This window comes from Orycteropus afer, unplaced genomic scaffold, assembly GCF_000298275.1.
Source record: "Orycteropus afer afer isolate SDZICR_OR568_19922 unplaced genomic scaffold, OryAfe1.0 scaffold00068, whole genome shotgun sequence".
Lineage (NCBI taxonomy): Eukaryota > Metazoa > Chordata > Mammalia > Tubulidentata > Orycteropodidae > Orycteropus > Orycteropus afer.
This window is the reverse complement of record NW_006921655.1, coordinates 6,643,805-6,670,886: the sequence shown is the minus strand read 5'-3', so window position 1 is coordinate 6,670,886 and position 27,082 is coordinate 6,643,805. Positions and strand designations below refer to the sequence as shown.

The following is a 27,082-nucleotide window of genomic DNA, read 5'->3' as shown; positions in this document are numbered from 1 at the left end:
TCATTTTTTAAAACTAAAAATCTGTGCATAAAGTCAAAATTAGTATATACTAGATCTTAATGGAGTCACTTGAAATATGGATAATAAAATGTGATATACATTATGACATGGACGCTGAAGTTTTTATCCTTTTGATATGAAATGTATGCTTACTGTTGGAATTTAAAGAAATACTCTCTCCTGAGGAAAGTAGCATAACACTATGAGAGATGAAAATCATTTACCTTCCAAAAGGAGAAAAAAAAAATATACCTACCAATTTCTATGAACATTCTCAAAAGCTTGGAAACTGAAGCAAGCAGGAAAGGGTAGTATTGGAGGTGGAGAGATGCTAATGACATTGGGTGCCCATGATTGCTTGTATTGCAAATTGGTAATCCTCACACTGGTAAGGAGGTTACTTTTATCCCCATTTTACAGATAACTAAGCTGATGCTCAAAGAGAAAATAATATGCCATATAGCTAGTTATCATGTGTCGTTGCATTTGTCTCTCATTCCCAAACCTTGCCACTTCCAGTACAACACTATTGTTATTTATAATACAATTGTCAAAACTTTGGCTTTTTCTGTTATTGCAATCCCAGATTTTCACACCACACATTATTCCCTTCAGAAGAGAAACTGGTCAAGTGGTAACATTCTTAGATTAACTGTGTCCCTCAGTCACTAGCTAGGAGTAAGAATAAAATAATAAGATGACATTGGCTCAGATCATTAAAGGAATGAGACAGTAGCATCTGTGGACAATAGCCTTGTCCTGGAAAAAAACAGTGGCAGACTACAGAATTTGGCATTATATTATTACTCAGCTTTACAAAAGGCCAGCAGACCTCACTCGTAGCAGCTGTGCTAAACTAAGCCCACTTTTTGCCATGGTAACAATGATCATGACAAAATGCTGAATGTAATGGCTTTCTTGATTTTCTTGTGTAATTGTGCGTAGCATCCGAGCTTTACTTTACAGGGATGGAGGAGGAAAGTGCAAAATGTTTTAGAAATCAATGCTGCTTCAGCGTTTCCTGTGCTTTATTCGGCCATTATTCAAATTAGCAGTAATGTGGCAAATTGAATTTTAGATTTTTAGCAATTTTATGATGAGTTTGAAATAGTAAAGAAAGCATCATTTTTGATAGCATAAAGAAAGCAATGGCAAGAAAATCAAATTGGATAAGTTTAAATTACTAAAGGATTTTTAAAACTGATAAACTCAGTCATTATGCATTGAGACTGTTTTCCTTCTTTGATACTGACCAAATCTTTGATAAGTAGCAATAAAAATTTTAATCCCAAATAGTAGAGTTTATTTAAGATTTCCAAAAGTATGTCTTTACTTTAAAGTAACTCAACCGTTTATTGAGTGCCTACAACAACAACAACTATGTGTTGATCAGTCACTATTTGAGGTGCTCATTAAGTAATCCAGTCACCTCTGTAGTAGACCTATGGATTATTGACATGATTGGAGGGGCTCTGATTAGTGGATAATTTAATACAGATTCCATTTGAATGGATTGTAAAGTATTTTTTTGCATGTTACTCTGTGTGTGTGCGTGTGTGTGTGTGTGTGTGTGTGTTTTATTCAGACTACTCTGGTGGCACATTGCCTAAGTTATTTAACTGCTAACCAGAAGGTTGGCAGTTCAAAGTGACCAGCCGGTCCGTGGAAGGAAGACAAGGCATTTTACTTTTGTAAAGATTTACTGCCTCAGAAACCTACTGGGGGTTGCTATGAGTTGGAATCGACTTGATGGCAGTGGGTTTTTTTACTATTGAGTTACAGTCCCTGAAAATATTCTTTGAATATACACTGACTAAATTGGCATAATTCACTAGAGCCTCTTGTGTGATAAGGGAAAGTCAGCATTGGTTGTAAAGGATGTATATCATTCAAGGGTGGTAAAAATTGTTCACATACTTGGCTGCTAACCACGAGGTTGGAGGTTCAAGTCCACCCAGAAGTGCTTTGGAAAAAGGCCTGGTGATCTGCTTTCAAAAAATTAGCCATTGAAAGTCCTGTGGAGCACAGTTCTATTCTCATACACATGGAGGCGCCTTCAGTCAGAATCGATTCAATGGCAGCTCAATGGCAAATGGTTTCTCATTCAAGGAGCACATACTCTACCTACAAGTAACAGTTGGTGGGACCAAATGTCTGCAGAGAGGCTAAGAAATGAACTTAGTTCCCAAGTTGAAAGAAGAACATAGAGGCACTTACCTCCGTATAAAATTTTGGTTTTAATAATGATACAAACTTACCACTGGTAGGGCATTTTTACAAAAGAACTTAGCCCTGTTAGGAGAGAATGGGATCTTGCTGTTTTCACATTTTGCCTCACCACAGCTCACATAGAAGATGCCATGGTTCTTCAGGTTTGGGAGAATCATCTCTCTCACTTGCAAATAGCCTTGCAAGGAGGCTATTGGTTGGGATTTGGACTAATTTTATCTATCTGATAACCCTCCAGTACCATAAAAACCAATGTTATCTAATTGTGACACAATTTTCAGATTACAGATTGAATTTTACAATAAATCCATTCCATCAATATTTGAAATAATGCTCTTGTATAAACCTATTTTCTCATACAAGTAACTATAAAGCCCCTAACCTTTAGACTAATATTTCTGTAAGAGATTCCTTTGTATGGTAAATTAATATTCTTACTCAGTCTTTCAACAGCTTTTGACACAGTTGATCATTTTATTAAATTTCCCTTTATCAAAACATTTTCTTTTCTTAGCAACTTACCTAAACTCCCTGAGCTTTTGTTATCTCCTCAGTAAAATGGGGTCAATAATATCTGCCTTACTGTGTTGTGAATATCAGTTATTTTAATACAAGACATCATATTCTGGGTTTCTTCACACCATGCCAGAAATATACTTAGTCTCCTTTACTGACTCTTCTTCCTCTTCCCAGCCTTTAGAGTGGAGGGTTCTGGAGCTCAATGCTCATTCCTTTTCCCTTTTCTGTCTGCACTTATAACAGAAGTGATCCCCTTGAGACGTCATTGGTTCCTATTGCTTTATATACCATCTCTACCCCTATACCTTGCATATTTTATCCCCAGTCTTGATATTTCCCCTGACCTCAACCTTGTTTATCTATGTACTTGTCCACTCAGTATCTCTTCTTGGATATCTAAGGGGTATCTCAGACTTAACATGTGCAAAACTGAACGCTTGATTTTTCTTATCAAGCTTGTTACACCCCTATTTTATTTTCTTGCAGTTCATTTAATGGTGCCACAATTTGCCCAGATGCTCAAGCCAAAAACCTAGGCATCATCAGCCTGCATCCAGTCCATCTGCAAGTCCTTTCAGCTCTGTCTTCAACATGTCTCAAATCATATCATTTATTACTATCTTGCCTGCTGTCACCTAACGGCTACCATTATCTTTTAGACTATTGCTGTGGCTTCCAAACTGGCCTTTGTCTGTCATATCTTGTACCATTATGGCCAATTTTTCTTAGGCCTGCCAAAGTAACGCTTGGAAAATATCAATCAGATTATATCACTTCCTAACTTAAAACTCTCTAAGCTTCCCATCACATTTGAAATAAAACCCAAACTCTTTGCCATGACTTTTGGGCCCTATGTGATCTGCCTCCCTTCTGCTCCAGTTCTGTACACATCTGCTTCTCTCTCTCATCTAAGTTTTTGTCCCTCTCTTGTCCTTCTTTGACTTTCCTGATCTCATTCTCTCTCTTCTTGCCTGACTTGACTGTTCTTCATAACACTTGTTCGTTTTTAAATGAATTAGTATAATAAAGTTGGGAACATTCTCATAAAAACTATTTTGCTTGTCTGAATGCAAGCCTTTAAAATAACTTGACTGTTTATATTGCTATTTCTAATTGCTACATTTAGCCTGTCACTCACTGAATGCCCAGAAGCTGGTGGAGTGCCTGACACATAGTAGGGGATCAGTTGTTATTTATTGAATGAGTGAATGAATGAATGTATGAATTAATTTTCTGATGTTTGACAGACAGCAACATTTTGAATCAACTATTAAGGATTATGTCAGACGTTGTCATTAAACCATAGTTGGGCCAAACTTTTTTCTTTTAGACTGCCATTCTAAGGAGTGGTTCATGTTTCAGAAAATCTTTTATGAAGTTTCCTGATGTATAGATTTTTCAAGTCTGTTTTAGGAAGTATGGCATAAATGTATTCACATAAGAAATTTTAAAATAGAAAATAACTGATACTTAAATGGCAAACACATTCTATAAAGTTTTTCAGATAAATACTTATAATCTTATATTCATGATTTACTCTTCTGAAACTTCAACCAGTTCTCTGAAATTTGGCACTGAATACCTTGAAAATCTTAAGTATCAATATCATGATACTGCTGCTTGTAATTTCTTTAGGGAATGTGTGCAACTGGGCCCACCCTAACACTTCTGGGGCCTGAGGAAAGAGTACAAATGGAGGCCTATGTACCATGCATCCAAACATTTAAAGTTGTATATCAAGTTAACAATTGATATACAATAAATAAAATATATTTATCCTGTATGAAGCCCTAACCAAACTAAAACCAAACACTGCCATCGAGTCCGTAGAGACCCCTCCTTGGGTTTCTGAGGTGGTATCACTAAGGAAGTAGAGAAGTTCAGATTTGCATTAAGAATTCAGACTTCAAGTTTCAAGCTTGCATGTGGCAGTACAGGGATAGATGGTCCATCTCCCTCCTCTTCCCATTCATGGCTCCTTTCTAAACCTGGAAGGGCATCGAGCACATGCCAGCCTGTATGACTAAGCCCCATGTACAGTCCCACAAACCGCTGACCAAGACATGCATAATCTGGTGGTCTGTGCTCTATCAGGAGGATAAATTCAAGAGAGCAGTTCATTCACACCCTGGAAGTGGTCCCAGGGCCATTTGCTAAGGAAATTCCAAGATCCCAGGTACAAAGATTGTGACCTAGAAAGAAGGAGCGAGTATGGGTTCACACGGGATATTCCTTTAACCCCACACACACTCCTCACCCCATGGGGTAAGATACAACCCAGAAGGGGTAGGCAGAGCAGAGTCCGGTAAAGCTTTGATCCAGAGCATAGACTCCTTTGAGTGGGTCTAAAGGGCAATGTCAAAACTGTTTCTTGTACTGGTGTTAGGATATGAGGGGAGAGGAGAACCAAAGGAGCTATGGTCTTGATCACATTTACCACAGAAAAGATTAAGAGCTGAGTTTTTGCTGCTAGATTTTTGAAGCTTTGGTTCCAGTGAGTCTACATCCCTAGAGCAATGCTAAGCTAATACCTTCTGCCACAATAATTGATTTGACTGGTGGCGTAGTGCCTAAGGTATTTGACTGCTAACCGGAAGGCTGGCAGTTCAAACCCACCAGCCACTCCTCTGAAGGAAGGTTGGGCAATCTACTTCCATAGTGATACTGCCTCTGAAACCCAAAGAGGGGTCTCTATGAGTCGGATCCAACTGGATGACAGTGAGTTTTTTAGTTTTTAAGGATTATTTAAAGATCAGTTATTTACTCAATGGCTTAGCGGTTGTTTTCTCTGGTCTTTGATAACTTGAGAGGTGAGGCATTTAGAACTAACTGGCTGCCAAGCAGTTAGAGTTAAGGAAGGTACTTTGCAGAGGATGGCCAAAGTTGTTCCTTTATTAAGATACTTCCAGGAAGCCTATAATTAGCCAAATCACAGATTTCCAGTTATTTCAGTCTTGTTAAAAACAAGGCTGATCACATCTGTCTTAAGTTGGAGTATGTGCCTCAGCAATAGAAGCTCTTGCAAACCTTCAATTACAGCAGCCTCAGAAGGCACTGCTGCCTTATACTAACAAGTAGTCATCAGCATGAACAGGAGACAGATTGACTAATAATTAGTCAATGTACTCGAGAGGGCTTCTATAAAGGTAAAATATAATAATTTGCTTTTCCATCTCTTATAGTGGAGATGGTTGTGAGATATTGATGTTTCATTGTTTCAGGCAAATACTGACCCTGCTATTAGCTGCAGTAACCTCACGGTATTTGATAAGGGACATGGGAAGTGTCTTCTGTGTGTATAGTACTTTTATAAAAATGATTTCTTATGATGGATAAGTAATATTTTTTCTGCATTTTAAATGTAAGTAGTAAAGACTTTCCCCACTAAGGAATTCCTATTTTCTGACATTGTAAATTGTTTTTCAATGATGATTTTAAATTTAAAAAAAAAAAAAAAACTGAATAAAGAACAAAAATGTTAAGCCTTTGAAGTTTATATATATATATAATCTTATATATATCAATAAAGATTATATATATATATAATCTATATATATATCAATAAAGAGATGGTTGTTGAGGAATTAGAATAAATGAAAAGAACATCAAAGTATTGAAGGGAAAGAAAATAGATCTATAAGGAAATACCAAGGAATTATGGTTTTTCTGCTTAGAAAGATAGGTATCTGATTACTGTATTGAAGCATGTGCAAGATTTTTATGGGGATGGGTATTGATCAGTTATCTAACTTCAGAAGACCAAAGAACAGTTCAAAGGATGACTCTTGACATTTGTTACTTACCAGCTATGTTAGTGTTAATCTGAATCACACATAGTTCATAAATAGTACCCCAAACCAACAACCAAATGATTGGGTGGCCATTCTGGGAATGGAAAACAACCATTAGGATCCTCCAAAGATGGAAAGGAAAAGAGAGAGAGAGAGGGGGAGTGAGATTTTACTAATAACTGGTGCAATCATGAACACAGAGTAAGGAACCCAAGAATACCAAGTTCATTTCTGAGACAAACCCACTGCCATCGAGTCAATTCCAACTCACAGTGACCCTATAAAATAGAGTAGAACTGCCCCATTGGTTTTCCAAGGCTATAAATCTTTACTGAAGCAGACTGCCACATCTTTCTTCCATAGAGCGGCTAGTGGGTCCTAACCACTGACCTTTTGGTTAACTGCTGAATGCTTTAACCACTGTGCCACTAGAGCTCCTTTTTCTGAGACTAGTTCTAGAATAATGGAGATCAGGTTGAAATTGAAGCTAAAATGGCTTGGAGCCTCGGGCAGTTATTTTCTAACTTCACTGTATATTAAAATCACAGGACAAGTGTTTTAAAAATAAAGACAGGCCCCAAGTTATTAACATCTGACTTATAGACAATTCTTATTTGCCCTTTAATGCAGTTTGAACTGGTTCTGTCATGGCTCATGAAGAAACAGACCTGAATTCTCATCAGGTCAGAAACAGACCTGAATTTTTACAATTTGGGTGATTCGTCATGGTAACCAGAATGGGGAAAATTATAAGTTCAAGTTCTGGAATGGGAGACTAGGAAGAGCCATGGTGAGCCCTTTTAGGGGCCTGATGTGTGAGATTGGATTACTGGCAGGGTGGTAAGTCACACACATTCAAAGTGGCGTGGTCAGCCACCATCTTTGAACGGGGCAGTGCTGTTTGCTCACCAGTTTGAAACCTTGCTTTAATATTGTATAAATTTGTGCTTGTTTTGAAATGATTGGTCCAGCCCCTACTCAGAACAAATTCTTCAACCCAATCATCTTCACTTGCTGCACATGCAGTTTTTAAATCATTGAGAAAGCGTCCAGCTTTTTCTTGCATTAAAGTAAGAATGTTATATGTTCAGACTTACATACAAATTCCACTTAAAGACACAGTTAGGAAAGCATCTCTTTTGTAATCCAAGGACTACTTGTATTGATTTTGGCTTTATCCCTGAAGAACTAATTTATTGGGGTAAAGTGAGGAATGGATCTTGGATTTTTTTGTTTGCTTGTTTAAAATTTTGGGTAGGTTTTTTTCTTTTGTTTTGTTTTGTTGTTTTAATTGCTTCTGTCTTACAGAAAAGCTAGAATAGTACAAAGAGTTCCTATGCCCTTTACTCAGATTCTCCATTTTTTATAATTTTACCATGTCTCCCCTATCATTTAGTTTTGTGTTGAAAAACTTTAGATGATGCTAATCTACATCCAACATTGAAGTTACTTCTTTTACCTACCCCTGATCTTCCAGCTAACCCTAGCATTCCTATATTCTTCCAAATAATGTCTTGATGAGAAAAATAATTGCTTTAATTAAGGAATAGTGGTGGCGTAGTGCCCAAGGCATTTGACTGCTAACCAGAAGGCTGGCGGTTCAAACCTACCAGCCATTCCTCAGAAGGAAGAATGCTCAATCTACTTCCGTAGAGATACTGCCTTGGATCTCAAGGAGCGGTCACTATGAGTCTCAATTGACCCGACGGCAGTGAATTTTTTAGTTTAGTTCAGCTCAGCAGACATTTACAGGCACTGTGTTAGTCAATAGGAGCTCTGGTTGTCTAGTAGTTAGGCATTTGTCTGCTAACCAAAACGTTGGTGGTTTGAACCCACTAGCCACTCCACTAGAAGAAAGACGAGGCAGTCTGTTTTCACAAAGATGTACAGCCTTAGAAACCCAGTGAAGGTAACTAGGAGTTAGAATTGACTTGATGGCAGTGAGTTTGGTTTTTCTGGTTCTTGGTGTTAGTTAGTAGGGATTCGGCCTCTGGCTTTGAAGGATTGACAATAAAGACTGTGACAATAAATCACAGATGTAGGACCTAAACCCAGGTCTTTTTCTGAGCTCCACACCTATGTTCTTCTACTCTACTATGCAGCTTCATAACAGTCATACTTATAAGTATGTTATAAAAGTCTGCTTATGATTTTAGTTAGTGAGTTTGCCACACTAAAGCTCAACCCTCTCTGACGTATGAGGTTGACATATTTCTTCATGTGGTAAGAAATGGACCAGGAAATGGGCTGTTGTTGCCAAAGAGCCCTTATTCTGTATTCAAAATGCCTAACTGTGGGATTCTTTTTATTTATTTATTTATTTATAATTTTTTGATTGTGATTTGGGTGAAGATTTACAAAGCAAATTCACTTTCCATACAATAGTTCATATACACTTTGTCTCCTGACATTGACCACAGTTTACCACAATGCAACAACTCCCCTCCCACTTCCTCCCCTTAGTTACCTCTTCCCAGTGTCCATCTCTCTATACAGTCCTGCCTCCTGAGCTGTCTCCTTGTGCATAAGCAGACCTTCTTTCTCCCATGAGTGTTATCTACAAGGAGTGTATCTACAAGGAGTGTAAATGTTCAACTCACATGCCTGTCTTTTGTTTGGCTGGAAACCACAGGTGTGAGTTCAGTTCCAAACCTGACAGCTAGGGACCATAGTCTCAGTGGTTCTACCAGGTTCTATCGGACCAGCAAACCTGGTCCCCCACCCTTTTCTTTTTTCTCCAAATGATTTTAAGTTTTGTTCCACATTGTTCTCACTCTCTATCAAGGATCTCCTACACACATCCCCTTCCAAGTGGATAACAGTGTTAGCTGGGCACCATCTAGTTCTTCTGGTCTCATAGTCATATAGGCTGCAGGTCGGATGGTGTACCAGTCGCTAGGACTAATTGTTTCCATGAATTTTGGTTTTCTTCATTCTTTGCTCTGGATGAGGAGAGACCCATCATTGCTTCTAGATGCCAGCCTGCTAACTTTTAAGATCCCAGTCACTACTCGCCAAAGTAGGAGGTGGAATGATGTTTTGTATAGTATGTTATGCCAATTGAGCTTGATGTCCCCTGCGATTATGGTCCCAAGCCCTAACTGTGGGATTCTTATAAAAGGTTATCACCAAAAAATATAATAACCCCCTGATTGTTGGACTTGAAATCCACAGAATCAGAGTGTTTCTTTGTATGTGGTAGAAACCCACTAATTCTGACTGAATTGTAAAAGCACCAGCCTGAATTCACAAGTTATGTGGATGATAAAACACTTGTTAAGAAATAGTTTATTTTAAAAAGAGTTGATATTTTATTCTGAATTGAATTTTGTTGCAAAGTAAGCAGTCTGTTCTATTTCAATAAATACTAATGTTTTTTTAAACTGCTTTATTGAGGTATAATTGACATATAAGAAACTGCACCCTAATTCCAAACAAGATCTCATTCAAAGGTACCAGGGGTTATGACCTAAACATACCTTTTTGGGGAATACAGTTCAAATCATAACAAAGATCTTAAAAAATTACAAACATTTTCCCCTATTTTTTTTTCCAAAAAGATTTATAGTTTTAGATTTTGCATTGAGAGTAATCATGAATTTTGAGTTAACTTTTGCAGATGGTGTGATAAACGGATTGAAGTTTCTTTTTCTTGAACATGGATATCCAGTTCATTTGTTGAGAAGGCAAATCTTTTTCTACTTAATTGCCTTTGCACTTTTTCTAGATTCTCCTTTTTCTTCCATTGATCTCTTTGTCTCTTACACTGATGCTGCACTGTCTTGATAAATAGAACTTTTTAATTTTGAAAACAATGTAAGTCCTTCAAATTTATTATACTTTTTCAGTGTTATTTTTAACTGTTCTAGGTCTTTTTGCTTTACTATCTGAATTTTTGAGATAACATCTATTCCTTAATCGAATAGAAAGCTTGATTGGGATCACATTGAATTTAGAGACCAATTTGGAATAATTGTCTTAACATTATTGAGTCTTCTGATTCATGAACATGGAATTTTTGCATTGATTTAGGCCTTTTAAATTTTCTCTCAAAATGCTCTCTAGTTTTCACTGAATAAATCATTTACTTATTTTTTTCCCTAATTTTGGTCAAACTTTCATAAGTAATTTATATTACTTGATACTGTTTTGAATTAGTTTTTAGATTTTGTTTCACTTTCTAATTTTTCATTGCTACTGTTGTATTTGTATATTGATTTTGAATCCTGAAACTTTAACAACTCACTTATTAATTCTTTACCTTTCTAATAGGTGTCATAGGATTTTCTATGTAGACAATCATGCCATCTGTGAATAAAGATAGTTGTAATTTTTCCTATTCAATTTGGATGTCTTTTTATTTCTTTTTCTTGCAATAATATATTTGTTAGAATCACCTATATAATGGTGAATGGAAGTAGTCCAAGAGGACGTCCTTGCCTTGTTCTTGGATCTTGGGGTAAAACCTTAGTCTTTCACCATTCAAGATGTTAGCTATAGAGTTTTGTAGATGCCCTTTATTTGATTAATAGTTTGAGTAAATTCTGTTCTGTATTTAGTTTGCTGAGCCTTTTTATCAAAAATTGGTAATGGATTTTGTCAAATACTTTTTCTCCTTCTATTAAAATAATCATAGGATCTTTTTACTAGTTTATTAATATAGTGACTTATACTGATTGATTTTTTTAATGTTATATAAATCTTTCATTCGTGGGATAAGGACCCCTTGATCATGAATTAGTACCCTTTTATGTTTTGTTGAATTTGACTTGCTAAAATTTATTAAGAATTTTTGCGTTGATGTTCATGAGCAAAATTTGTCTTACTAAAGTTTTTTCTGGTTTTGATATCAGAGTAATGGTGGCCTCTTCAATTTTCTGGAAAAGAAAATTGGTATTATTTCTTCCTTAAATGTTACATAGAATTTCCTAGTGAAACCACTTTGGCCTAAAGTATTTGGCTGTTGTATGTTTTGTAACTGCGGAATCAATTTCTATTTAGGGAGATTTGGGTTATCTATTTATTTTGTTGAGTGAGCTCTAGTAGTTTGTGTCTTTTAAGGAATGTGTTCATGTCATCCAAGTTATAGAATGTATTGATATGATTTTGTTGATAATATCCCTTTATTATTCTTTTAATATCTATGGACCATAGAATGTAAACTTTCACTCCAGTGTCTTCTTTTCCAGGTCATTTTGGCTAGAACTTTATCAATTTTAGTGGTCTCCTAACAGTACTAATTTTTGGTGTCATTGAAATCTTTCTTTGTCTTTGTTTATTGACTTCTACCCCCTAGTTTTCATATATTCTTCTTCTTCTAGTCTCCTAAGCTGGAAGCAGAGGTTATTTATTTGAGACCATAGTTATGTTTTTTGTTTTTCCAAAGTAAGTGTTTTAGTTCAATAAGTTTACCTTTTTGTACTACTGTAGCTGCATCCCATACATTTTTATATGTTTGTATTTATTTTCATTTATTTACAAATGCTTTTTAATTTACTTTTTTATTTCTTTGAAAGAAAATTAAAATTGAAATAAAATAGAATTGCACAATTTGTTTCCAAATATTTGGAAAATTTTAAGATATCATTATATTGAAATCAATGAACAAACTTGTATATTTGGATCATTTAAAATTTATTGAGATTTGTTTTATGGCCTAGAGTATGGTTTAACTTGATAAATATTCCATATGAACTTGAAAAGAAAGTTTATTTAGTCTGCTGTTGTTGAATAGAGTGTTTTATAAATATCAGTTAAGTCAAGTTAGTTGATAGGGTTGTTCAAGTCGTATATGTTTATGTGCATATAGGCTTATGCTCGCTTTATTGTACTTCTCAGATACTGCATTTTCACAAGTGGAAGCTTTGTGTAACTTTGCATTGAGTAAGTCTATCAGTGCCATTTTTCCAACAGCATATGCTCAATTTGTGTCTCTGTGTCACATTTTGATAATTCTCACAATATTTCAAATTTTCTGATAATGCTATTGCACACTTACTAGACTACACGATAGTGAAATGTAACTTTTATATTCACTGGGAAACCAACAAATTCATGTGACTCCCTTTACTGCAATATTCACTTTATTGCAGTGGTCTGGAACTGAACCCACAGTATCTCTGAGGTATGCCTATACTCTGATGAATATTCGAGGAAAGATCTCTGGAATTCTCTTTTGTGCATTTCTCTCTTGCCAATAATCAGCCCTGCAAATTCTAATTGCCTTTTTCTTCCTGTTCTCCCAGCTCCATTCCCCAGTGTTAGGAAATCACTGTATTCCCCCTCTACATCACAGCCTGAAACTTTAGGCAGTAAGCTAGGGCAATAAAAGCTTCACCTCTTTTCATTTCCTATCACCCAGGGATCCTTTCCCTCATTGCTTGATGTTCAGGCCTTTAGAAAGTTGTGTTATCTATTTTGTTTGTTTTTCTTTTTTTACTTGTTTCTAGCAAGAGATTAAATCCAGTCTCCATTACCTCATCTGGACTCTAAATAAAACCGAAAAACCAAACTCCATTGCCGTAGAGTCAGATCCAACTCTTAGCAACCCCTCCTTGAGTTTCCAAGGCGGTATCACTACAGAAGTAGATTGCTTGATCTTCCTTCTGAAGAGTGGGTTTGAACCACCAGCCTTCTGGTTAGCAGTCAAATGCCTTAGGCACTACACCACCAGAGCTCCTAGAAATCTTTCAATTGTGGTTTTAATGTAATGTATGTAATTAGTTCATTTTAACGCAGTGCCCTAATTCTGATCTCTTCTGCTGTTTTCCCTAGTTTGCCCTTGCTTGTTCCCATCTCACAAATATAGTGTGAAAGAGGAGCCATGAATACAACTCATATGTCTCAAACTCTTCTCATAAAATGTAAAACTATATGACTGCTAACCAGAAGGCCGGCGGTTCAAACCCACCAGCCACTCCTCGGAAGGAAGATTGGGCAATCCTACTTCCGTAGTGATACTGCCTCGGAAACCCATGGAGGGGTCGCTATGAGTAGGGGCCGACTCAACGGGAAATAACAACAACAACAACATATGAATTCATAATAGCAATGGTAAACATCTTTTAATTCTAATTCCTAATTGACTCTGGAAGTTATATTTTTATAAAATTTAAATCCTCCCATGAGTTCCCTTTATTTATTAACAAAACCCATTTATATTCTCTTAAGGTTTTCTGCTGTCTCCCATGCACTCTTACCACATGTTCTTAAGATTTGTATCAATTCCATTCTCTTGTGTTACACTCTTTTCTACCTGAATTATTGACCTTGAGATGTTTCCTATGTTTTGATCACCCTTGTTTTCTCACACACTCTGCCAGCAGGATGTCTTGTTAACCCCTTCCTGCTTCTCTTTATGTATTCCTTATTGCCATTTCCTCCCTATTTATCCTGGCAATTTTAGTGGTCACCACCAGCTCCCTGTTTTAAATTTATTCTGGTTATATCCTCTGGTAGTTTTCACAAACCAAAAAAAAGCCAAACTCACGCCATCAAGTCAGATCCAGCTCATAGCGACCTTCCTTGGATTTCCGAGGCAGTATCACTACCGCAGTTGATTGTCCAATCTTCCTTCTGAGGAGTGGCTGGTGGGTTTAAATCACCAGCCTTCTGATTAGCAGTCAAATGCCTTAGGCTCTACACCACCAGAGCTCCCAGTTTATTCCCAGTGATCATAAATTCAAATTTAAGGCAAAATTCCTTTACTTAATAAAAGGGTTTTTTTTAGACTTTGCAAAACTTATCAACTTACAAAAATAAGAGGCTATCATAGTTATCCTTGGTGACCAACTCTCTGATATTTTAGTGCACTCCTTATGCAGGTAATAAAAAGGAAGTCCTTGGTCATGTGCTAATAGCCCAGGTATGTCAGACCATATTGAACTCCACACCAGACCAAAATATTTGATCAGCCCCAACTGTCATTTAGTTGTTTTAATATCACTTGAGTATTTTCACCATTATTGGTTTGGTTTTTTTTTTTAATACATTTTCAATGCAGTGAGTTCCAGCCAACTGGCTATCAGTAGTAGCATTGATATACAATTGAATCCAGTTGATATTTTTGAGTCACTTCTTTCTATGTAGAGACAGCTACAATTATGTATTGCAGAGACTACAAAGGTGAGCAAAACTTATACTTGCCTTCAAGAAATTTAATTCAACTAATAGGTTAGCAAAACATGTACATGGATTACAATAACAGTTACATTAATTGAGCACCTACTATGTTCAAGGCACCAATTTAAAATTATTTTCTCTTTTAATCCACATAACAACCCTAAGAGGTAGATACCAGTATTTCATCACCTTCTTGTATGAGAAAATTGAGGCACAGAGACATGAAGTGCCCAGGTCAAGATCACAGAGCTGCAAAGTGACAGAAGAGTAGAAAGCAAGGGAGTTCTTTGAATAAAAGTGTGGTATGATCAAGACTTAACTTTAAGATGTCTATTCTGGTAGCAATGCTTAGATCAAACAGAAACAAGAATTTTGGGGATTGAAACATTGTGATTGAGGTCATCCATACTGAACTCATCTAATAATTCCCAAATTATAATGGTGAGTGTGGAAGTGGAAGGGGGCTGTACATACAAAGATTACAGAGATAGCACTTAAAGAATTTCACAAGTTATCTAAATTTTGTTTTATTATGGAATATGAAACAGAGATAACTTTCAGATTTTGATATGGTGATGAAGAGAATAGTAATGCAGTTAAAAACTAGAAAAATAGTGTAGGTTTCCAATAACTTGAGTCGGGATGTTTAGAGATGTCCAAAGGTAACTGGCTTGTGGAAGAGAAGTTCAAGTGATAGATCAGGGCTAGATTGATTTAGAGATCATCTGCAATAAAAACAAGCAAAGCAAATTCTCACAGAGAGAGAGTGTGAAGTCTGTTTTTATGGACAGAGAAAGAAGACAACCATGATATAATGACTTCTATAATAATGTGTAGAAAACTGACTAACATTATTACTCTTACTGAGTACAAGATTATTTCTAAATTGACTGATCCCCAATCTCCATTTCTTGAACATTTATAAGGTAATTTTAATCTAGTTGCCTTGAATGTGATCACTTGGAGTGTTGATAGTTAACCTAACATCAGCTTCCGCCATGAGTTATTATGGTTTTGGAAAGTTGTAACAAACTCTGCTTTTAACAATGAGACTTGAAAGAAACCTTGGGAGTTGCATTTGTCAAGCAGCTAGGAAAACCACTCATGCATACCCCACATCCAAAGCTCCATCGGCAGCCCAAACATAAAGACCTGAAAGGTCATTCTTCCTCCTGTGGTGTGATGGTTTGTTGATGTATTTTGACACACCAGTACAATGCTGAAAGGGTCTGACCTTCCTACAACACTGAGGGACGCAGGTTCAGGCAGGATACCTAACAGGCATTGCATTTCTCTCTTTGCCTTCCTCCTTTACAGGTTAACACATTTCTCAAGCATGAAATGCTGCCTTCAATACAGAAATATTAAAACACTTAAATGGACAGTAATGATTGCTTTTTGAATTCCTCTAACCTTGTTCTTTCCTTTTACAATCAAGGCAAAAACCTTAGTTGGAACTATTAATGTTTTTAATTAAAATAAATTAGTTTTTCACAAAGACAAATGTGACTGAACATTTTTAATGCTTGAAAGAGAAAAACTAAACAAATGGGAAGCCTCTATGCTAATAATACATTTTACAGTCTTTATCTTTGTGGTAGAAACCAATTTATTGGAGATCAAATGTTTAAGGATTACCTCTAAAGTGCAAGATTAATGTATATAAAGATGAATTTTAAGTAGCTTTTGAAGTAATTGCCTTGTAGGTATATCACGTGTTGAGAGTTTGAGGAGTTAGGTGGAGGCCAGAGAGCTGTCAAAAGAATTTTCTGTCATGTATAAATATGATGTTCTTTGTTAGATTTAAATACTGTAAAGTGGTGCTTTGACTAGTTCTCTATATTATTTCCTAATTCACAGTGGTTTAGGGGTAGAGAGAAAAACGTTCGCTATTGCTGAATTTCTAAAATATAAAAGTAATAGGCTAAACCTTAAAAAATACTTTGTAATCAGGAGCAGTTACTCAGAAAGATGTTCATCTAGTTTCCACCGCTAGTAAATATCAAATAATAATATTCTCTCAGCATTTAGATCACACTTTGCAAAGTGTGGAAAGTTTTCTATAGTTGTCATACTATAGGAAAAAGGAGTATTCATATATTTCAGTTTTATTGTTTCCAAATGTGTTAACTGTCTGCTAAATGAAATTAAAATAATTTTGTAAAATGAAATTGTAATGGAGTGCCTAAATTTAGGACCAGAATTTTAAAGTACTGAATTTTTTTTTTAAGTATTCACCTCTTTTACATAATGATTAAACTTTGCAGTAGTACATAAGACATTATACATGTTTGTTCGAATTTTTTCTCTTCCTATTTTCTCCACCCTTTCAAATGTTGTTGTGTCACTGGCAACCAATGCCCTGTACTGACAGAGCACTTTCAGCTCCAATCTACATTACTGCAAGGCTTCAGCTCCAATTTTCCCGGTATTCTTCATTCAGGTTAGACCTATAAGTTTGTGTGCTATGAGAACTGACAGCCCCGATCCTGCTCCCCCTGCCCAAGGCCTGGTCACACACACTCCACTCTGCCAAAGACTGGCCACCCCTGAAGACCTTACCTCGCAAGATTGTATGTAATTTCTAATTGGCATTTATATCTGACATTGTGGATGTACTTCTCATTGTAGAATCTCTATCTACATAAGAATAGTTGAAAACCTCTTTTCACTTAACTATTACATGGATTAATTTTATTCAACAATGACAGGTTTTCCTGCTGAAACTCAAGTGGTCAAATTCATCTCCCCCCCCCACTAAAATTCTCCAACTAACACTGTAACCCCCACCTATCATACACAGATGCACACACACTGTTCTCAGTAATTGCTTGAATACACAGCAAATCCATTTGAAATGACAGGGAAAGAGTTAAATAATATAGCCCAGTTGAAGGCACCCACTAGCCACTCCTCTGAAGGAAGGTTGAACAATCTACTTCCATAGAGATACTGTCTCTCAGAAACCTAAGGAGAGGTCACGTGAGTCAAATGGACTCGAGGGCAGTGAGTTTTTTTTAAATATAGCATACAGTCTTTGTAACCAAGTTTTCTAGTGACTTAAGGTCTACACACTTCTTTGCCCTGATTTCACCCCTACATACTCAGGCATACATTAGCCCAATGTTCCTACTAAGATAGCATCCTATATACATCTTTTCTTGAGAAAGTATACCACAAAGTTTTGTTATGCCAGGTTCTTGGTTGTCTTTAATAAATTCTTGGTAGAATTTCTTTCATTATATAATATATACATAATATATTCTATCAATTACTTTAAAAAGCAATAATTCATAATAGTTGATCGTAAATGTCAGGAAGCAAAGACCCAGCTGAAGCATTTTGTCACTAATCATGCTGTTTTTCTTCTAATTAGTTAATTTACATTTTACAAATTAAGGGCAAAATTCAGACAGAAGATAACATCATAGCTTTAACTGACCTATATTTGTATCTGCCAAATTTAAGTTAATTAGAAATGTAGATGCTGTTTGTTTTATCTGTCAGAAAAGCTCATCTTTTTTCTTAAAAAAAAAAAAAAAGTAGACGCACTTTTTTCCCCCTCAGCATTTATCATCTAAATAATAGTCTTGCCAAGATGGCAGCCTCATAATAAACTCTTTTCAGTGGAGTGATGGGTAATGAAGCTTGCTTGTGAAGGCAGCGAAAAATGTTGTCTGGCCAAATGCATGAATATGATGGCTAGAGAATCAGTGGACTTTCTCAGTCATCAATCTTTTTAGTAGCCTCTTATACATCTGAATATTTTGATAGATGATCTAATAATTGAGTTATCTATCTTTCTAACTATCAGAGTTGCATAAAAATTATTCTCACATGCTACTGAATATTAAATATATTAGGCATTGAGTAAATTTTTTCATAAAAGGGCCAAAAGGTGAAATATTTTTGTTATTCTATAAATACATCTTAATATATTGAGTGTTAAGCCCTCTGGAATTTTCAACTCTTAATACTTTCTGTGAGAACCAAGTATATACCTAATAAAGAGGGCATGCCTATTAAAGTAGAATACACTGGTTAATATGGTTAGTGAAAATGGGACTTTGCTAAGTATATATGGCTACAATTCAGTTCTGTCAAATGGAATGCTCTTGCTGTCTAACGAGCAGTAGTCACATTTCACATGACACAGATTCTTCATTCAAGGAGCACCGTGATTATGGGTGCAAAGAGTGACCACGTGAGTTTGATGAAACCACCATTTTGAGAGAAAGAGGATTCTACCAAGAGGGAAAACTTGCGTACTATCTATCTGCCTGCCCAGCTTTTCATCTGGTATCCAAGTATATGTTTTTTGTAATGCACAAAGAGTTCTTTTCCCCAATATGGCTTTATGTTGCATTTTTTCAGCCATACACCACTCTGTTAGGAGCCTATCAACAACAAGTGTGCTTCTCTGGCACTGAAAAGTGGCAACAAAATAGGCTGTAAACAGATCAGTTAGAAGGAGGTTTTCCCCACCCCCACCATCCACATATTTTCAAGGTGACCTTGCAGTGATGACTTCCCAGTAACAAACATTAAACTAGTTCTGCCTTGGAAGAGCAGGCATTTGTTTGCAGGTCTGAAGGGTTACCAATCCTGTGCATTTTGAAAGGCACTCAAATGAGCAGGGCCTTGTAAATTGGATTTCTATTAGGCAGGCCTGATGATAGCTCTTCATCAGTGGAATGGGAGGAAGTGTTATCAATAGCTCCAGCTCTAAATACTCCTTTTTTTTTTTTTTTTTAGTGACACACTATTTTTGGCTTCTCTTGTCCAAAATAGTGAGGAATACTAATATCACTAAAATTCATTGTGTTTAAGGTTTTAAATCTTATAATATGAGCAACAACTATCTTTAAAACTTTTCAACTTAATAAGCATTTGGAATGAAAAAGAAACACAATGGTAGAAACAAGTATGGTAAAAATGGTTTAAACCTCCTCTCTTTAGTTTTCCTCAAGTTGATTTCACCTCCCAATTTTGCTACTTATAAAAGTTTTAGATAATAGACTTTCTTTCTCTTCATTTTCTGGACTGAAAATTATAATTGAGAAGGATAATACCAACTGTGGAAATCCCTCCACGGTTACAGGTGAGGAACTATTACTCCCTATACTTTGATCTTTTCTTGTCGTCTAGAAGTTTTGAGGTTGGAGGGAAAAAAAAAAAAAAACTGATATTTATTTTATTGCAAATGCCATAGGTGGAAATTTTTAACTTTTAAATATCTATTTAAAATAATTTGAAATGACCATATTGGGGAGGTTTTAGAGGAAGGAACAGTCTTTTCATAATCAAAGTAGCAAACATCTGTGGTCTTTCTCCTCTGTCTTTTGATTAGCATGGCCTCATCCATCACTGGTCTTTGATATGAACACCAAGAAGTCATGTCCTTTTGTTTTAAATGATAAATATGCCTTTGTCATGAATACTCATAGACAACTCAGGATTTACATCTGAATTGTCAAAGTGTGACTGCCCAGCTTCTGTGGTGAGTGACATTATTAGTGAAATAAAGAAGTTTTTAATTTGTCATGGATAGGCCTTAGATAGTGACATTACAAGACTATGTGGGTTGTGATGCTGGAAAAAGTTGTCCTTCCCCCACTCTTTTTCCAAGATTTGTCATTTATCAACAAGAAGCAATCTGCCGCAGGAGGTTCTCTGTGAACATTTTTACTTTAGTGCCTTTAGCTCATATCTTCAGATTTTATTATTTAGCCTTGATGGCTGGTTAGTTCTTATCAAAACTAATGCTATTTGAAGTAGCAGGCTTCTGGTGGTCAGACAACCAGCATCAATATTTGTTCTGTCTGGCTATTATTGCTAACGACAGTATTTCTTTTAACTTTAGCTTTATTTTAAGATCTGTGCCCATTATATTTTCTAAGTAAGTTTCTTTGCTATCTTTGTCCTCACAAACTCATATCTACTCAAGTGTATTTATGTAGGTGCTATTTATATAAATACATTGACCTACCCATGATAAGTGCCTGCACACTTTTGTTTTTATCATCAGAACCCTTGGACATCAAGTTCAGTTGCTGCATTTGATGCTTAATACTAAGAAATTAGGACCATTAAAAATTAAAAATATTTCCAAGTCTTGATCTTCTCTTGTCTGCAATGTAAAAGGAAATTTCTGTTAACTGGTATTTGCCTTATTTATTTCTATACTATTAATGGGCAAATATTCTTACTAAGTTTCATCTTGTGATGGATGTCTAAAATGTTTCACATTTGTAGTAAGTTGTTCATTTTACTTTTATGCATTCTTCAAAGATTTGGCAAGTTAACATTTAGTAACTTCAACAGAAATGGCAGCACCTTTTACATAATTGCCTTAAAGATTGAACCACAACTGTTTTAAAAGTGGAGAGAATATGAGAATTTTTCATATTCTCTTTTTCAACTGAATTGATTGATTGATTGAATTTACCAAAACAATCATTAATTTAGAATGTTTGGAATCTACAGCAATGTTAAGCTATACACTTCAGTTTAATTAAACAGGTCTTCATAAAATTCACTAAAATGGTTTCATCATTAGATTAGCCGCACTTAAGTTATGTTTTATTTGGGGTCATATTCCTTGCTCCACAAATGTATTAATCTGGGTTTTGTTTGTTTTCATAGCATCAAAACTAAGTTTAGCAAACATTTTTTTGAAAAATGTTTCTTGATTGCTGCCCCCAAAAAAGTTTATAAGCAAAACAGAAAAAACACCCACACCCACTTTACTTGATTTGAAGTTGCCATCCAGAGTTTTCTTTATTTTTTTTTACTGTTTCCTTTGTCACCTGTTTCACAGAAAATGAAGTCTGCTCACGTTTGTTTCTCAACAGAAAACAAGCGCTTAGCAATTCTAGAGCCCAATCCCATACATTAATTGAGATTTTTGTACTGTAATCTAAATGTCTGAATTCTTGAGACCCTACGGCTTTCACCCAACTTGAAGACAATGATGCCAGTGAGCTTCTGTCCAGAGTTAATCAGCTGCAGAATTTGTAAACTGCACGTGTGTCAAAGTTGAAAATGTTAGCACTCTAATAGAAGCTTGAAAAGGTTAGATCTGATAAAAGCCGTCAGCAGTTAAAGAAAGTGATTTATGGGAATGTAATGACACCAGATGCCTCATTTATCACTCATATATAGATAGGTTAAGGTTCCTGTGCCATGCTTCTAAAAACTTGACCACTTCGAATTGTCAAAATAGGTACTTAATTGCCCTTCATCCTTTTCATTTTGAATTTATTCTGTTTGAATTTGGTAATTTTATCTGTGACTCTTTAATGTTGTGCACTTCATATGGTTCCATTTAAAGTCACTCATATTTTGGATTTTCAAAAACTATACATTACTGATCTTTTTGAAGTTTTATTCCCTAAAACTGTTTCAAGGCAAGACTGAGCCAACCTTATGTATGTTCATTTACATTTTTATTTAGCAAAAATAACATGAAGATAAGTTAAAGTTTCATTTTCTCTTTCCTAGCACTAGTAGTTTTCATTAGCATTTTATAAGCTTCAAATTTTTCTATACAGGTAGTCTCCGGATTACAAATGAGTTCTATTCTTAACTCTGTCTTTAAGTTGAAGTTGTACATAAGTTGGCAACAGTTAGGTATGGTTCATATCTAACATCAGTTGGTGAAATGTTTGTGTTAGTATATACCATTAGTTAGTATGTACCTTTCTATGAATAAAAAGCATTAAAGAAACACTTCCAGGTAACTAAAACATCTTTAACATAATAATATAGTGATAATAATAATAACATTTTGATGTGTGTCACAAAGTAGCACCCATTTGTTATTACAAACCATTGTATGTATGTACCTCACATTTTTAATATAATAGGCTTTACAGGGATTTGTTCATAACTGGTTGTACAAAAGGTGGACATTCTTAACCCAGGAATTGCCCATCCATCTTTGTTTAAAAAGTACAACATGAGATTTTTAAAAGACAGAACATCAATTGCTTTACCTTTAACTTAAGCCTTAGTAACTTAGTATTGAAGCGCCACACATATTAAATTTAATGGAAATCTATCTGGCTGACTAAGTGATCCTTTAAAAAAAAAAAGTTAAGAGACATGCTAACCTTGTATTTCTTTCCCAGATTGATCTTCTAAAAAATTCTTAATTATTTCTCAATGTGTTCTAAAAGTATTTACAAACATGCAGTTGCTAAATTTTTATAGATTTATGTTTGTCAATTAGTTTATGCATTGAGAACTTAACATTATTAATATTAAAAATATTTTATCAATTATAATATTTCAAAGTAATTTAATAAAATAAATTTATAAATGATGATTATAATGTTAGATGCCTTTGTATGAAGAGTAGAACTATTTTAGGGCATCATAGAAATTTTTCAGATCATTAAATAGACAGAAATGTCTGAGGATTCCCTCCTTACCACTCTACTCTATAACCAAAAAATAAACTTGAGAAGTTTGGCAGGCTTTACAGTGTGTCAGCCCATTATTTCTCTTTCTTCAGCAGTAACATTCCAGGCTCAATTTAAAAAGATGTCAGAGCAGTTTCTTCAACACGACAAAGGCATGAAAATAAACTGGGGAGGGAACAGCTGTACTAAGAAAGAGAAATTAAGAGACATCACAACAATTGACCTTGTTTTGCACCTTGATTCAAACGGACCATGCACAGAAAACATTTCTGACACAATCATGAAAGTTGATGTGGATTAAATATTAGATGATACGAAGGAATTTTTGTTCATTTTGTTAGGTGTGATTATACATTTGTGGTTATAGAAGAAAATGTCCATTTTTCAAAGCAGTGCATATTAAAATATGTACAAGTGAAATTACTAGGTGCCTGAGATTTGTTTTAAATACTTGAGCAAAATAAATACAAAAGTAGAGAGAGAGGCAGATTGATTTTAAAAGGTGGGGCAGGGGGAGGGGTGGAGGTCTGTATGACCCTTTGGGTTTTTCATGTTTCATGTGTTTGAAATTCCTTATAATAAAAAACTGTCAGGGAAATTACTTTATGAATCTTGCTAAAGTGTTTATTGTTTTGTTTGTTGCTTATTGTTTTCATAATATAAAATTGCGACATTTTTAATTTTATAATATTTTGTTGCTGCCAATCTTAATTTTAAAATTGTAAGATATAATATAAGGATTTCTTTTTAATCCTCAAAGGTTACTCAAAAAACCATGTAATTAACTTCAGGTTCAATTAAAATATTTTAACCCAGTAGTAAACCTCATTTCTTATAATATAGAAAGGGCTGAAGAAGTCTGAAAATGTATTCAAAATTTGACAGAAACCTATTAGCATCCTTCTTTGTGCTCTGAAATGTGTGCAGCCCTACATGGCAGCTTGGTACTATCTTTGTTTAAAAATATAGTAAATATGTGATTTCAGCCTTCTTATGTACCTGGAAAACTAATTTTGAAGCTTAGAAATCTTATATTTCAGGCTTTGGTTTTTTATTTTGTTTACAAAGGCATGCTCTTGTATTGCAAATATAGTTTCACAACCTAAGGAATATTAAGCTCAGTATATATCCTTCTAGATGGATCTATGTCCAGAAGAAATATTTATACATTTAAATTAAAATTTTAGGTCTTACATGATTTAAAAAGTGTATCCATATTCTCTTGGCTATCTTTAAGCACATATACAGTATTTCTCTTTAAACAAAAAAATCAACTCTTACATTATATATTGATTTTTAAAACTGTGTTTTTAATATGAGTTTATCATTTACTCCATTTGTATTATAAGATAATTATCCAGATATATTGTACTTTTCTATCAGATCATTTACATACATTAAGACTACATAAGAAACCCCATTTCAATTTAACCTTCCAGAGATTAATCATTTTATTTGAAGGTGTTTTGTTGTTATTTTTTCAAATTCATGATTAGGAAAAATTCATACTGTATGTGTTTATATAATCATAGGAGTCAAAATTGTCTCAATCTATGAATCTTAATAGTTTGTTCTTGTAACAACTATGAGGAAATGTATTAAAATGCCTTAATTACAGTCCAAGAAGAAGAGAAAGCACAGTCTTGTAGCATATGATCTTTCAATTGTTCACCAAAGGATAAAGAAAGCATTCAAGCGTGGTTTCAAAAACTGTCAGCAATAAGAAAATGCAAGGTGCTTTGTAGAGTCTTAAAGACCTTCCTGGAAAATAGATTTAATTAAAAAGTAAAATAGACTTTTCATTTCAAAGAAATCTTTAAAATGTTGTAAAATTCATAATATTAATGTATTAGGGTATTGTCTGTTTCCCAGATGAGAAAAAGTCATGCATGAAGCTATTATATTTGATTCACACAAGGGTGGAGCTTGTAAATATTTTTCTTTGGGTTTGATTTAAAAGTGAGATTTATAATGCATTGATGTAAGTAATTTTTAAATCTTCTATTTCTGATCATATATACTGATTCAATCTTAATGCAAAAATTAAGGACATTTCAGTAGTCATCCTGCTGGTAAAGAAAGTCTTTACCCAAGTTAAAGTTCAAAATTATCAGAAAAACTTGATTTATTCATTGTCTGTCTTAGTTAACATGTTCATATCTACAGTGTTCCTGTTTGAGCAACACTAATATACTTTAGTCAGATACAAGGATTTCAGAGATATGTTGTTTTTCCCCTAGTTAACTTAAACATTAAAAATAAAGTAAAAAGGCTAATGTATTTTTCATTGAATTTAGTCATAAAGCTTAATTAACAGAATGTCTCCAGCTTGTATTAAGTTGACTTTGTGATAAGTAGCTGTTTATAAATAACTCAGGCCTATTCTTTTAGACCTTACATATTAGCTTCAGCCAGGTCTGCTTCTGTCAAGGTTTTGGGGAGCCAAGCTTCTCTTAGCAATATTACTAGCTACTTCCAAGCACCAAATATTTTCATGTTTAAATTGTCTTCATTTTAAAGCATTTCAGAAACAAATCAATCTATGGAGATTCGTGTTTTTGAATAATTACGCTTTCATTGGAAAACTATTTCCAAACCGTTTGTTTCTATTCTTTCCACTAGTCAATGACCAAAGTATTCACTGTTCAGTATAAAAAAATAAAATAAAAAATTAAAGATTAATTTGGCAGCATGTTTAAAGACCATATTAAAATCTCCAGTGCCTAGACATCTATTTAAAATGACACTATTGAACAATAGGTACATAGTACCAGGACTTGTTGCCAGGTTAGCCTACCTGAAAGATTGTGTTGTTGTTGTTGTTATGTGCCGTCAAGCCGGCCCTGACTCATAACCCTCCTTGGGTTGCTGAGGCAGTATCACTATGGAAGTAGATTGCCTAACCTTCCTTCCGAGGAGTGGCTGGTGGGTTTGAATGCCAACCTTCTGGTGAGCAGTCAAGTGCCTTAGGCACTATGCTACCAGAGCCAGGAATAATGTCTGTTCTGTGTTCATTCACTTGAGTTTGAGTTCAATTTAAATTATTTTTCTACAAAAGGTACTACAAACTACTTGGTTCTTAAATAGTCATGCAGTAGATTGAGTAATACTTGAAGATTTGTTACAGCTTCACTTTAGGAAAAATAATGTCTGTGTGTGATAATGAGTATATGATTTGCATGTGTGTTGTATAATTCACTATATATATGCATTCATCATGTTATTATTTGCAATATGATGAATTATGTCAGTTTATTGCATATGTCTGCATGTACCTCATCTCTTAATTAAAGCATTAATCACTAAAATTACTGAAGATAATGTAGTTTTACTGTATTTTTAAAATTTAACATTGATCTTTGCATAGTAATACACATATTATTTCTAATTGGTAGACTATACTGACATTTTAAGTAAGGATTCCCATGTTATGATTCTAGCATATCAATTATTTTAAATATGCTTATCTTAATACATACTGACAATATACTTTTTAACTATTTTAAATCATTTTTATTTGAGATTAATTTCCTAAATCACTAAAATTACCTAAGATATATATGTATTATATATATGCATATTATATGATCTACTTTAAAATTTAAAAGACTATTTCTATAGCTTTACTGTACTTTTAAAATTTAAAGGTGTCCTTTGCAGAGTTATGTGTATCTTATTCTAGTGGGTAGACTAGATACTTTAAAACATTTTAAGTGAAGACTTCATGTTGTGTTCCTGTCATCTCAATTTCATTACCTGCCTACTTTAACAGTTCTTTTATTTAATAATCACTTCTTTCATTTGAGATTAATTCTCATTTGAGGTTAATCTCCCGGCACTTGACATTATTTATTTATATGTAATGAACATTTGCTAATAATATGATTAAATTCTTTAGAAATCTATACCTTCAACAACAGAATTAAAAATTGTAATGCTTTGAGGGGACATTTTCGGGAGGAAAATACCACCTGGCGTTGAGTTGGATCCGACTCA

At 34.7% G+C, this 27,082-nt stretch overlaps 1 protein-coding gene across 1 annotated transcript in view; it reads left to right on the top strand.

The window, feature by feature from the left end:
- CDIN1 (CDAN1 interacting nuclease 1) overlaps window positions 1-27,082 on the top strand; it is a 334,141-nt gene that overhangs the window by 201,496 nt on the left and 105,563 nt on the right. The gene's annotated exons all lie outside the window — the stretch shown is intronic.